The sequence below is a fragment of the Ambystoma mexicanum genome, chromosome 12 (assembly GCF_040938575.1).
Source record: "Ambystoma mexicanum isolate Mex_15411 chromosome 12, UKY_AmexF1_1, whole genome shotgun sequence".
In the NCBI taxonomy this organism is placed as follows: domain Eukaryota; kingdom Metazoa; phylum Chordata; class Amphibia; order Caudata; family Ambystomatidae; genus Ambystoma; species Ambystoma mexicanum.
Window position 1 is genome coordinate 371082857 of NC_090936.1, and position 14814 is coordinate 371097670.

General features: G+C 52.7%; 1 protein-coding gene across 1 annotated transcript in view; it reads left to right on the plus strand.

The window, feature by feature from the left end:
- ITFG2 (integrin alpha FG-GAP repeat containing 2) overlaps positions 1-14814 on the plus strand; it is a 1163252-nt gene that overhangs the window by 697 nt on the left and 1147741 nt on the right. The gene's annotated exons all lie outside the window — the stretch shown is intronic.

A 14814-nucleotide genomic window follows, 5' to 3' on the forward strand; every position in this document is an offset into this window, starting at 1 on the left:
GTTCCATGACGCGCGGCACCCAAGCGTCTTGTCATGGAACACGAGATCGCAACACATCTCCCTCTTGACAGAGAATTAAAGAACAACCAAAATACAAACAAGGAAAAACTTCATCATGGAAAACATAGTCTTTAAACTTGACAGGGCAACCAGCATAACTCCTAAGGTGGTCTCTAGTATCATATCTAAAGTTGCCCGGACCATCCGCTACTACATTCTCACTCTGCTGGCTAAATGCTCCAACATCCGTTTGATCACTGCACTCCCTTTCATCTGAACCAAAAACGACTTTGTCCTCTTTGTTCCCGTCTTCTCCCACTCACTGGGGGAACACACCACACTTCTCACATCACAAGCAACTTCACCATTAATAACTGTTATGTCGAGGGCCCGCGGCCTACGCGCGGGGGCTGGCGTCATGCAATTAGGCCGCGCGGCCGGTGGCGCAGCTCCAGCGGGAGCTGCAATAAACACACACCCACGCCGATGTTAGGTCTGCCCCGGAACTGCCTCCCGAACGCGGGGGCGGGGCTTTTATTAGGATGCCCTGCGTCACCGCGTAGCGGGACGCAGGGCGGAACGTAACATTCCTCCTTTATTATAAAACAAAACAAAACACATAACTATAACTGCCAAACAACGGCAAAGTCCAACAAAAGCTGTCACTCTTCAACACTCAGCCGCCCTGCCATTGGGGTTCATGGCCCCAGTGTACCAGCTACCACACATAGTCACTTAGCTTAGCTGGCGGTCTTGTTGTTGTTCTCAGTCTGTATCGTCCTTCGCGGGGGTCATCCCCCCTTGCTTCCGGCTCTGTTCCGTCTTCGCTGTTCGGGCCCTCGAGGCCGGGTTCATCCACCGGCTCCCAGTCTCCATCCCGCGCTCCATTCTCCTCAGGGATGGCCTCCGGCTCTTCTTCACTGGGAGGAGTGTCCTCGCCTTCCCAATGGCCCTCCTTATCGGTCCACAGTGTACGTGGTACGGCCTTGAACCATGACGCATTCCTCGTCACTTGGCGGCTTCCTCGTGTCACAGTTACCATGGTTCCATGCCGGTTGCTGACGGTCCATGGAAGTTCCTCGTACCTGGTGTCAAGTTTAGACTTGGAGGGGTTTCGTAGCATGATGACCTGGTCACCCACTTGATGATGGGACGGCCTCGCTCTCCGCTTGCCACTCATGTGTTCGTTGGCATCCCTTCTCCTTCTCTCTGTGCGTTCCTCGTCCACCGTGTCCGGGGTTCTGCTTGGGTGATGCGGGATTGAGGATCTGATAACGGTGCCGAACATGAGGTCCGCTGGCGGAACGCCGGTTGTGCTGTGAGGCGTGACCCGGTAATTTCGGAGGAATCGGAAGAGGTCAACCTTCCAGGGGCTGGCGTTAGCCTTAGATACTCTGAGCACCTTATTGATAGTCCTCATAAATCGTTCTACGTCCCCGTTTGCCTGGGGGTGTCTTGGAGTGATGTGATGATACTTCACATTGAGTTCCTGTAGATACTTTTTGAAGTCCTCCCCTGTAAACGGCGGCCCATTGTCGCTTTTGATTGAGATAGGAAGTCCGTGAGTTGCGAACATTTTCTCTAGTGCCGGAATGACCACTTCAGCTGCTGTGGACTCAACTACCTCAACTTCCGGGTATCGAGAGTGATCATCGACGGCCACCAACAGGTGGAGGCCCTCTCGGAGCTTGCAGAAGTCAATGCTGATGGCCTCCCAGCGAGAGCGGCCCCGTTCTGCTGATATGATGGGTTCCGGGTCTGGCGGGGCCCCCGTGATCTGACAGGGTAGGCACGTGGCAACGAGTGTCTCGACCCGCTCCTCGATCTGGGGAAACCATACTCGGTGCCGAATGCGGGCTTTCGTCCTTACCAGTCCTTGGTGTCCTTCATGTGCTAGGGCCACTATCCTGTCCTGTAGTTTGAGAGGGATCACGATGCGGTTTCCCCGTAGTAACAGTCCACCTTCCGTGACTGATAAGTCTTGCCGCACTGTGAATATGCCGGACAAAAACCCTTTTGCTTCCGCTGTTCTGTTGTGTGTGTGTCTCATGAAAGTCTTCCAATCACCGGAAAGGATGGCATTTTTCACTAAGTCACAACACGGGTCCTGGTGCGTTTCCGCCTCGATTTCCTCGATGCTCACCGCCTTGGGCCTCATTGCGCGCACTACTTGGCATATGTGTTCCTCTGTCTCTGCCGCTACTTGGATCTCTTGTTGAGTGGCCTCTCGCGGATGCCTGGAGAGATAGTCCGCTGGGTTTCCGCTGCCTGGTTGATAGACGAGATCAAAGTCATATTGCTTGAGGTGCAGTAACCACTTGGTGATTCGTGCCGGAGGGTGTGCAGATGTTCCCATGAAGATTGGTAGTAGGGGCTTGTGGTCCGTGATCGTCGTGAAATGACGCCCATATAGGTAGAGGTGAAAATGTCGGCACCCCCACAGCACGGCGATGGCCTCCTTTTCGATGTGTGAGTACCTTTGTTCGGTCTCTGTGAGAGCTCTCGATGCATACGCAATCGGTCTCTTCTCCCCTTCCCTCGTGACTTGCATTAGGATGGCTCCGAGCCCTACGGGGCTGGCATCTACGAATAGTTCTGTGGGCAGTTCAGTGTTGTAGTAGGCCATCTTGGTGTCAGCTGAGAGGGAGTCCTTGATGCTCTCGAACGAGTCCTGGCATGTTGGCCCCCATTCCCACTTGACGTTGGCCTTCGTGAGTTCCCGCAGCGGCTCAGATAGTGTGGCCAGGTTTCGGATGAACCTCCCGCAGTAGGTGGCCATGCCTAAGAAACTGCGCACTTCTGTGGGGGTCATCGGTGGGCTTGCCGCCTGGATGTCTGCGACCTTCTGCGGGTCAGGGGAGATGCCTGTGCTGCCAAACTTGTATCCGAAAAAAGTGATCTCGGATTTGAGGAACTCGCACTTTTCCCGGTGTATTGTGAGCCCGACCTCTTGTAGTCGGCCCAGTAGGGCGTGAAGCCTCTTGACGTGTGTTTCTTTGTCGGGGGCGTGAATCAGAATATCATCGCTCATGTTGAGGACACCGGGGATGCCCCGGATGACCTCCTGGATGGTTTGCTGGAACACCTCCGCGGCAGACGATATTCCGAAACTTAGGCGTTTGTATCTCCGTAGCCCCAAATGTGTAGAGAACGTTGTTATGTATCGAGAGTCTCTGTGGAGTTTGAGTTGGTGATACCCCGCCTTGAGATCAATCTTTGAGAATATACTCGACCCTGTGAGGTCAGCCACAATCTCGTCGATTGTTGGGGTTATGTGGCGTTCCCTTTTGATGGCAGTGTTGGGGAGGCGCATGTCTATGCAGATCCGTACCTTTCCAGGCTGCTTGGGCTTCCGTGTTACCACCATTGGAGAGACCCAGGGTGTGGGCCCTGTGACTTCCTCAATGATACCCGCTTCTTCCAGTGCCTTGAGTTCCTGCTCCACTTGTTCTCTCATGTGGAAAGGCGTTCTCCGGTGCCGGACGGCTTTCGGCTGCACTGTCTCATCAATATGAAGTTTGATGGTTTTGCCTTTTAGACAGCCTATGCCTTCTTGCAAGTCAGGGTATTGGTTCAGCATCTGCTCCACTTCCTTTTCATCGTTGACATGGCAGATGAATTGGACCACTCCCAAGTCCTCCGCTGCGTCCCCGCTCAGGAGGCTCTCAACACCTGCCTTCACAACATAGACTTTGGACCATAGTCTGTTTTTTCCGTGTTCCAGCGTGGTGCGGAACCTGCCAATGACCGGCAGGGGCTTTCGACAGCCGTATGCATATAACAGAGTGTCGGTGCTTTTCAGCTCTGGTGTAGGACTTAGAGTCAGGAAAATGCTTTCAGGCATGACGTTCACCGAAGCGCCTGTGTCGATGGTCATCAGAATGCACTGGTTTTGGATGGTTACCATGCATTTGCGCCTTCGGGCGGCTTTTCTGCGAGGTCCTCGGTCTTGGCATAGTGCAGACACCAGGTATACCTTCCTTCCTTTCCTGTCTGTGTCCTTGGAGGGGGCCTGCAGCATCGCCGAGATATCATCCCCTTCATCCTCCGTGGAAGAGCTGGCCACTGCGACCCTTCTGGCACTGGCTTGCTTCTTTTTCTTAGTCGCGGCCTTCTCCGGCTGGTTCTGCGGGGGCTGTATGGGGGTGTCCGTTGATCGGCATACCTTCGCGTAATGGTCCTTCCGGCCACATGCTCCACATGTGGTGCCTTGAGCAGGACAGTTGAGACGGCCATGTCGTGGGCCACCGCACCAGCCACACTCTGTGGGTCCCGGAATGCGCGGTTGCCACCTGTTTTGGCCGTATCCACCACTGTTGTCATCTCTCGAGGATTGTTTGTTGGTGATGCGGGCCACCATAGCCGTGTTGAGAGCAGGTTGCAGCCTGTGTAGCGTAGCCTCCATGTTGGCCGCTCTGGTGTGTGCCAGTTCCCTCTGACGTCCTAGTTCAAGGATCCGCTGTAGGGGAATACCCTTCTCACTAAGTATCAGGCGCCTCAATTTTTCCGAATGAATCCCGTTGATGATCTGCCTCCTGATTTCCCTCTCCACGTTCGTGAATTCACAGGACATGGCTAACTTTCTCAGGCGGGTGTGGTACGCATCAAGGGTTTCCTCCGCTGCCTGTAAGGTGGTGCAGAAGAGAAACGTCTCATAGTCTGGGTTTAGTTGAGGGAGGAAGTGATCGGTGAGGGCGTCTTTCGCGCTTCGGTACCCATCCTGGCCATCATCAACGTTGAGGGAATTGAAAATGCGCAGTACCTCGTCACCCACGCTGAGTAGAAGGTGTGCCTTCAGTTTCCTGGGCGCTGTGATCTCTTTGCACTCCATCGCCATCTCGAACTTCTGGATCCACAGCTGCCATCTGGGTCCGCATGACGACGGATCCGTGAAAGGGTCAAACGGCTGGACCAGTGTCGACGAAGTGCCTTGTGTTCGAGGTGGAGGTGGCGTCATGGACAGGTTTGCTGCAATTCTGGACGGCGTGGAGGGCCCAGGCGTGGATGTGCCGGCCGCCATGTTGGCGTGGACCTGATCCGTGTTGTCGTAGGTGCCTCTGACGGCCACCAATGCAGCGACGTTGGGCCTACCTTGGAGGTGCCGCCGTATCCAGGCACTGTGTTACGACTCAGGGCCTGGCATTCCCCACACGCCGTGATGCTGCTCTCTTGTGTTGGATGTCCGATGCCACCTGGTTCTCCCGTTTCTGGAGGGAAGAAGTGTGGTCTTAGTGGCAGAGAGCATGAATGGATGAGGTAGAAAGAGAAAAAAAAAAAAAATTTTTTTTTTTTTTTTTTTTTTTGGGGTGGGGGGCTCACGTGTGTGATGGCACCCCCACCGGGTGTCCAAAAATTTAGCCGCGATGGCTGTGTAGCGTTATTGTGCTTTCCGAGCACCGAGCCTTTCGTGGAGTTCGTCTCTCCTCGTCGCCATTGTTATGTCGAGGGCCCGCGGCCTACGCGCGGGGGCTGGCGTCATGCAATTAGGCCGCGCGGCTGGTGGCGCAGCTCCAGCGGGAGCTGCAATAAACACACACCCACGCCGATGTTAGGTCTGCCCCGGAACTGCCTCCCGAACGCGGGGGCGGGGCTTTTATTAGGATGCCCTGCGTCACCGCGTAGCGGGACGCAGGGCGGAACGTAACAATAACCTCACTTTCCATCACTCCGTTCTTCCTATCCAAACTGACAATCCTTTGTTTGTTCCACCATCCATTTTTACCCAATTTGATCTCATTGCGGTTCTTATGTGTGACAACGTCAGGCCCAAAATACTGGGACTCTCCTTTGGTTACCCTTTTAAAAGGTTTTTTTAACCTGGGGGTGAAGCAAGAAGAAATGGCAATCTGAACGTAGCTCCGGTCCCGGCAATATCTGGAACACATAAATATCCTTCTGTGTGTCAATTGTTGATCTTGTGAGGGGAGGAAGGTGCAGCAGATAGTGTGGAGAACGTTGTGGCCGAGTTCCAACCAGCTTGGAATAGCAGAAGTGAGGTATAACGTCGCTGGGAAAAGAGGCGTGGAGGCGGACCCCTGGCAGATGCTCCAGCGAGCCTGGGGTGCCGTGCTGCGCTGACCCACCGCTTATGACGGCCTCGCAGATGGAAAAGCCTCGAGATCCAGTCCTCATCGACCCACTCTTGATGTACTGCTACACCTGCAGAGCAGGGGATCTCCCCTGCAGGAGTGAGATCATTGGCTGCAAGACCATCACAGGCGATTTGGAAAATGCTTGTGAGGGGTACTGCCTGAGGAGATTTGAGGGACTCATCGTGCAGCAACAACATGGCCGAGACCGCACCGGCTTCATTGGCGCATCCTCAGGAGAGAACGAGCGTGGGTAGCAAAGCCCTGTGAAGTCCAGACCCTGTGTCGACGGGGTCGCGTGTCTTCCTTTGATTGCTGCCGTAGCAGGGGGAACCGGCGCTGAGTGCAACAACAGCGCACTGTGTCCCCCGGAGATGCAGAAGGCCCAGTGTGATGCGGGCCTGACTGCTGTACCGGTGGGAGCGTGCAGTGATCCGCCGCAGGGGTAAGGTGGCTGGGGCCGGCTTGCATCTCCATTGATGGTGGACAAAAGTAAAAGACCATAAAGACTTTGCAGTAGTATTTGGATCTCTGAGCACTTGGTGATGGGACTGGGTGGCGCTGGGAGATTTATTGTGTACTTATTCTTACTGTGAACGGCGACCCAAGAGAGCGGGCACTGCTGATACTGGGTTATTTTTGCGTGGACACTAGTAGCCATAGCTTCAACGACAGATAAGTGCCCATACATTGACCCAGCCGGTGCCTAATTCAGGGTGCACTGGAGGTACAGCTGGGGGCTACCCAGAAATATGTGGCATACGGGTGCGGCTCGCTCTGGTGGCCCTCGCTAGGGGACTGTGATGTGGGGCAGGCAACTGTGGTATTCAACCTGATCCCGCACTTGGCACATCCTTGTTGACTCGGCTTCACCATCCTAGCTGTGATCCTTTGTTTGAGTTAGAGCCCTAGGCACACAGCTGATGTCTACAGGTCGGGGTCTGCTGGAAGAAGCATAATAACAGACAGAGAAGGACCTGTGGGACAGCGACTGGTAGTCACACCCGCAAATCAGTGAGTCCCCGTAGCAGCCACAACAAACTTAAGAGGGTAATGGTTCGTACTTTCAGGAGGTTGCGAGCCACACCTGATTGGGGGCTGGTTGGAGATAATTGATCCTGCGTTGGCACAGCTACTGGCTTGGGGTGGCCCCTGGTCCCGGGAAATCTGGATCCCTGTGGTAGCTACCTAGTCCTGGCCCGAGGTTTACTATGATAAAGGGTTCCGGGAAAAGGCGAGGCCCCATGGATTCCTTTACGAATGCTTCAGTGAGGGCCCTGGGATTGGAGGATCTGGGCACTGGCGGAGACGCTAGCACACTGTCGGGGTGGGTTCTCGTGATGACCAGCTGTTGGTGGCTATGCAGAGCGGCTTCATGTCGGTTAATGTCAAATTGGATAACGTTGTGTTGACAATCAGTGAAAAGACTACACAGGCAAGACATGTCCCATACCCCCTTATGTTTCCAGCCAAGCTCCAGATACAACATGGAGGTTGCACACACTTTTTTGAAAATCTGGCGGATGTTATAGCCTATGTTGAGGCATCTATTCCACTCCCACCACGCGAACGCGGGAATAACCATAGTCCTGATCCGAGGGAGGAGGGCGAGGAGGGAGATTGAACTGGAAATCCTAATACTTGAGTTTATAGTTTTTTGGGTGGGGGGTTTGTTTTGTTTTTTTAGTGTGCAATCTGTCAGAGAAATGGCACATAGAACAAATGTTTAAATTTAGCCTGGTGCATGGTCACATGACTGTTCTGTGCACGTTTTTCCTGTTTGCGGTGCACCCCTGGAGAATTCCACTGTTATGGGAACACATCATCAGGTTGGGTGAGATGATGCAGGAGGGGTGGATGATAGTCATCAGGTTGGGAGCGATGACGTGAGGGTGCATGGTTGGACTGACTTTGAGTTTCTTGGTAAAATGGGTAACTGGGATAGGGTTGGGGAAGTTATGGTTGGCGGACGTGTTGCAGGGTGTGTACAGAGGGAGGATAGCTCAGGGGCAACATGCTCGCCTTGCAAGCAAGACGACACGGAGCACCACAGGTTCGATCCCCGGGTCCGCGCTTAGAAACCTCTGGGTATTAAGTGCGTTATAAATATCATATCATATCACACCTGTATTGTTGTGGATAGCAGATGTGTGGCATATGCTCTTTGAGAAGGCACGGGTGAAGACTTGAGATTACTGTCCTGGAATATCCGGGCTCTTAATCTTATTAAGGCGAGGAAGGTCCTTGGTTATCTGGATCAGTACCACCCTATGGTGGTGATGCTGCAAGAGATTCACATCCAAGGGCCACTTAATAAGGGGTTTGCACCCAAGTGGGGCGATCAGAGATATTATACAGAATATTCGGATTGGGGTTGAAACATTGTGGTAGGAATGTTTGAGGGAGAAAAGACTGAAGATCATTTTTTCAAAATACCCTTCAGTCTTTTCTCCCCTGAACATTTCTGACTTGCCCCACACCCCAACACACCCACCCCCCTACTTGCCTTTCTCCAACTTGCTGGGTCCTGCGACACCTGTTCCCTTTCACTTCCGTGATCAGGAACCAGCGCAGCAGGGTGCTTTCCTTTTGGTGTTTTTTTTTGTTTTTTGGGACATTGGCAGAAGTGTCCCCCGCAACCCCCACTCACATTATAGTGAGCAAGGGTTCGGGGGACACCCCTGCAGCCCCCAGCACCAAATGTGTGTGTTGGTCGAACCTTTCGGCCATTCAGATTTTTCAAACGGCTGAAATTCGGCCAAATAACGCATTTGGTTATTTTCTTTTCAGACATTTTGGCCGAACCCGAATATTTGACACAAGCCAGGGGAGTGCTTACCTTACTACACCGAGTACTGGGTTTCCAGCGCTCGGCCGCTATGTGATTATATGGGGTAGACTTGCTGGTGCAAGGCTGACCGTGGTCAATACTTTTTTCTTAAAATTTCTTTTATTTTCCAATTAACAACATACTAACATACAAACATTCGACTGGCATTTTGGCTTTTCGGCGGATTCTGCTATGGGGTCATCCTCCTGAAGTGTCCAATAACTTTGTCTTCCCTGCCTGTGGCTGCTCCCACTGGCTGCCACGGTATCCATGCAATGTTGTCTATTCTTCCATCCCTTGTGTCTCCCTGTCCTGGGCGCTCTGATATCCCCCAGCTTCCTCCGGATCCTCCTCGTCAGTTTCCTCATCTTCACTTCCAAATAGATTCTGCACTAGGGAGTTCCATGCTGCTATTTTTCCAGCCGTTTCCCCCTCCCCTCTCTGTACTGCTCTGATCCACACCGCAGTTTCTGTTAGTGTCCACTTTCGGAGGTCCGCCCACCATGCTTCTATGGTCGGGCCTTCTCTAGATTTCCAGGACATGGCTATCCTTCTTTTGGCTAATATGCATATCAAGTCTTTCATTTTTGCCAGATGCACTCTGTCCCTGCCTCCTCGTAGGAAGAGGCCCAGCAGGTACCATTCGGGGCGCTCCGTCTGTATCTGAAGGCCGCTCTTCGCTATTTTAGTCCTGATGCCTTCCCAGAACGTCTGTACCACCGGGCATGTCCAAAACATGTGCACCATGTCTGCCTCCTCAGTCGAGCACCGTGGGCACCCGCTGGGGTCGCCTCCGCGTATCACGTTCATCCTCTTAGGTGTGAGGTACGCCCTGTGCGTCACGTACAACTGGGCCTGTTTGAACCTTGCGTTCCTGGACACTGTTTTTGGGTATCTCAGCACCCTGTTCCATTCATGATCACTGAGTGGTCTATGGAGTTCTTCTTCCCAGCTTTGTTTTATGTGCAGCTCTTGTTCTGTGTGGGGCCTCAGCATTTGCTCGTATAATCTGGAGGTCGTGTGTGTCCCCTCCGAAATGTCATACCACATATACAATGCACCTGCTGGTTCTTCTTGATCTTCCCAATCTGGCCATCTATCTTTAATTCTGGGGATTAGTCTGTTATACAGGATGAATTGGCCCTCGTTTATATCGTATTCTTCCATCATCTCTTGGAAGTCTGCCCATCTCCCTTCTCTTCTCATATCTCCAATTTGCGCTACCCCCTTGGCTTCCCAATGTGTTCGGAACGCTGCCAGCAAACTCATGTCTGTGCCCACCAGGCCCGCCAGGGGTATATGTGCTGAGTAGGGGTCCTTCGTCCCCTGCAGTTTCCATGCTCTCCTCCACAATCTCACTGCGAGATTAAGCATGTACGGTAAAGTCCTGAGCAGGGGTTTGTCCAGCCACAGTATTTCCCTCAGGTAATGTGTTTTCAGTGCTGGCTGGAAGTTAGTTTTGTCCATTGTTTCATCCTCCCCTAGCCATTTGACCACAAATTGTAACTGCCCAGCCAGATAATACCTTTCAAAGTCCGGCAGTCGAATGCCTCCTCCCTCATAGTCTCTCTGTAGAGTCCTCATTGCAACCCTGTTTCTCCCCCTGCCCATAGGTAGTCCCTTGCTATTGTGTTTAGGTTTGTGAAGAAGGTCCTGGGAATGCTGTATGGGATGTTGGTGAAAAAGTATAACAGGCGTGGAAGTACTACCGTTTTCAAGAGAGCGGCCCTGCCTATCATCCCCAGTGGAAGTGTTTTCCAGAAGGTCATGCATTTTCATGTTGTGTCCAGGGCTGCTTGTGCATTATGTCGGTGAGAGTCTGCAATGTCGTGGTGGACCTCTATCCCCAGATATTTGAAGGATTGTGGCGCCCGCGCTATGCCCACATCTGGGAGTCCCTCCGGGGTGGCCTGTCTCAGATTCGCCAGGGGGAAGATCGGGGACTTCTCTTTATTTATTGCTATACCTGAGAGTCTGGTGTATGCTCCTATTGCTTCCAAGAGGCAGGGCAGGTTAGTGCGGGGGTTTTCTACGAACAATAACATATCGTCCACGTATAGCGAGATTTGGTGGAGCACCCCGTCTACCTCTATCCCTGTGTCTCCGTATTCTGCTCTAAGGAAGACCGCCAGTGGTTCCAGGGCCAAAATGTATAACATTGGTGATAGTGGGCACCCTTGTTTCGTTCCTCTATAGATCCTCCATTCCTTTGAGATATATCTCCCTGTCTTAACTCTGGCTCTGGGCTCACTATACAGTAGACTGATCCATCTGAGGAACCCTTCGCCAATGCCGAAGTGGGCGAGGACCCTCACCATCCACCCCCAATTCACCGAATCGAATGCTTTGACTGCGTCAAGAGACACTATCGCACATTCTCCCCGTTCCTGGCTCGTTCTGTCTATCACGTGGTGTACTCTACGGAGGTTCCATGATGTGTTTCGCCCAGGGACGTAACCTGTTTGATCAGGATGTATCAATGTGGGGATCACCTGCTTCAGACGGTTAGCTAAAACCGCCGTTAGTATCCTAACGTCCTGGTTTATAAGGGAAATTGGCCTGTATGACGTGCACCTTGTGGGCAGTTTCCCTGGCTTAAGGATCGGGACGATGATTGACTCGGACATGCTAGCCGGTAGTCGTCCACTTTCATATGTATCTTGATATGTCTCCAATAACCTTGGGGTGATAGTGTCTTTGAACTTTTTATAGAACTCTCCTGGGAGTCCGTCCGGGCCCTTGCCTGTAGGGACTTGCCTGTAGGGAGTTCTGCTATTATACCCGCTATCTCTTCCTCTGTGAGTGGGGCATCAAGCATTTGTGCCTGCTCCTCTGTTAACTTTGGCAAGCTTATTTCTGCTAATGCATCGGTTATGTCCTCAGGGTCTACCTCCGGGTTGGGGGCGTATAAATCCTCGTAGAACTCTGCAAATAAATGATTAATGTGCTCTTGGCCCCTCACCTCCCCCCCTGTCTCGTCTTCTAACACTGTAATGGGCTCCCTCTTATTTTCTTGCCTAGTGAGCCAGGCCAGTAGCCTACTGGGTTTGTCCCCTTCCACATGTAACCTTTGTAAATAACTCCCATAATTCAACCGTCCCAGCTTCTCCCAGAGTTCTATGCACCCCGTTCTCAACTCCATCAGTTCCCCCGGCTCCACCCCCGCTGCTTGCGCCCTCTGTTCTTCTATTTCTATCTGCTTTTCTAGGTCATTGAGTTCTGCTATGGCCGCTCCCTTTAAACCGCCCATTTTGCCGATCGCTGCCCCCCTTAGTACCACCTTGAATGCATCCCAGAGCGTGGCGTTACTCTCCACACTTCCTGTGTTGTGTTCAAAGTAATCATCTATTGCCCCCTGTAGGTGTTCTTGGAATTCTCCCTCGTCCAGAGCTTCTGCCCGGAGTCGCCACGTTGGTATTGGGGCTCTCCCCTGTGTGTGTGCCCATGATGTCAGTATTGGAGCGTGGTCTGAAAGCGTTCGGGCCTTAATGCTAATACCTGTGAATTTGTGTAGTGATTCAGTGCCCGTGATTATGTAATCTATCCGTGTAAATGTTCCGTGGGGTGCGCTGTAGTGTGTGTACCCTCTTCTCGCCCCATGTACCTGTCTCCAGACGTCCGCCAGCTTCAGGTGATCCAGGGCCCTCTGTAGTTCCTTGGCAGGTGGCGCTGGCCTCCTAAGTTTGTCATCCGATCGGTCTAGGAGCGGGTTCAGGGCGCAGTTGAAATCCCCTGCCCAGATGAACGTTGTGTCTCTGTACTGGGCTAGTTTAGGTGTTAGTTTCCTGAAGTACTCTCTCGTGTCATGATTTGGAGCATAGGTGTTAACTAGGCACACTTCCCTATTCTCCAGCATTCCATGCACTATCACCGTTCTTCCTTCTTGGTCGATCTCCTTTTTAATGAGTTGGAATGGAACTCCTGGGGCGATCCAAATCGGTACCCCCCTTGCATAGTTGGAATATGTGGCACTATATACTTGCCCTCCCCATTTTTGGTCGATCTTGGACTGCTTCTCTCTTGTCAGGTGCGTTTCTTGGAGCATTGCTATCTTGACCTTCATTTTGTTCAGCCAGGTGTAGACTCGCAGTCTCTTAACGTACGCGTTAAGGCCTCTCACGTTCCATGTTGCTATTGTTAGCTCATCCCGGCTCATGGGTGATTGCAGTCCTGGCCTCATCGTCCCATGGCCCTATTTGCTTGCTCATTACCCTGCTTCCGTGTTCACTGCTGCTGACCGGGGTCCCCCGGGTGGGGCTCGCCCTCTTCTCCTCTTGTGGGCCCTGTCTCCTGGGTCCTTGTTGTGGTTCGCTCCAGTCCCTATGTGCTGGTATTTCCCCATCATAGTCTTTGATCGTTCCTCCAACGCCAATGCCATCTTCCAATTCTTCTTGTCTATCAATAACTTGAACTGTAACTAAAAAACTAACGCCCAGCCACCCTCCCCCTGCTCGGGCCTCGCCGCTTCTCTTGCCTTGCTCCTCTGGATGAGGCCGGCTTGCTGCAGCGTGATGCCTTAGAACTGGCATCTGAACTTTCTGTCGCACTTCTTGGGGGTGCGTCCTGCTCGGCTGGTGCGGTTTGTTAGGGTTGGTTGCTCCCTTCCTATTTATTTTCCTGTTCCTGACTTCTCATTTGTTGATACTCGGCTTCCTTGGTTCTAACTATCTGCGGATCTCTCGCCCGGGCTGGGCTCTGCCTCTGTTAGCATTTCGCTGCTCCAGTTGGGGGATTCCTTGGGCGTCCATCCACGTATTTGCCTCTTCCGTGGACTCGAAGAAGTGTGTCTTCCCCTTGTGTATCACCTTCAATTTGGCCGGAAACAAAAGCATGTATCGTATCTCTGCTTTCCTGAGGCGTTCCTTTGTGGGGTCAAACTGCGCCCTTTGTTTTTGGACCGTAATTGTGTAGTCCGGATATATGATAATCTTGGATGCATTTCTGATAATCTCCCCTCCTCCTCTCGAGAACGCCAGTATCTTTTCTCTGTCCTTAAAGTTCATAATTTTGGCGATCATGGCTCTGGGAGGGGCACCCGGCTGGGGTCTTCGCATCAGTGCTCTGTGTGCCCGTTCCACCACAAAGCCTTGGGACAGAGTTCCAGCTCCAACCTCCTGTAGGAGCATGTTCTCGATATATTCCGTGGGGTCGTTCCCTTCCTCTCCTTCCGGATGTTATTCCTCCTTGCCCTACCTTCTGCATCTTCTGCCCTCCTTTCCAGGATCTTGACTCTCTGGAGCACATCCGTCAATTGGGTCCTCGTGGTGGCGGAGTCTGCTGTGTTCTGATGTACCTGCTGCTCCACTGTTGTCACTCTATCCGCCAGGTTTCTCGCGTCCTGGCGAAGGAGACCTACGTCCACCATGACTGTGTCCAGTTTTTGTTCCAGAGATGCCTTCAGAGCCCCTATGGCTGTGTCCATTTTCTTCTCGAGCGTCGCCTGTAGGGTGCCGATTGCTTCTAGGATTTGCCCATCTTTGCCTCTGTCTGGTGGGTGTGGGGTGTTGGCCTCCATCGATGCTGTCTCCGATAAATTCGGCTGCCTATTGTCTGGTGCTTTGGCAAAGTTATCCATGCTAACTTGTTTCGTTTTCCCCTCCACCTTCTTATTGGGCATACTCGCCGTGCGGGCCTTGGGTACTGCACTGCTTCTTGTCCGTTATCTGTGGCTTGTATACCGAGTCCGTATGGGGTCCGGTCCCAGTTAGATGGGGGCCGCCGGCAGCCGGTTCCTCTTGGCTTGCTACGTTCCCCCTATTCTCCTCCTGCCCCTCTTCCCCCGGTTTCCGGGCTCGGGTTCTGGCAGTTGTGCTAGGGTGGTCTGTATGCACCCTTTGTGTCTCTGCCAGGGGTACCCTGTGTTGTCGGGTGCTTCCGCACGCCCCCCCGGGTGCC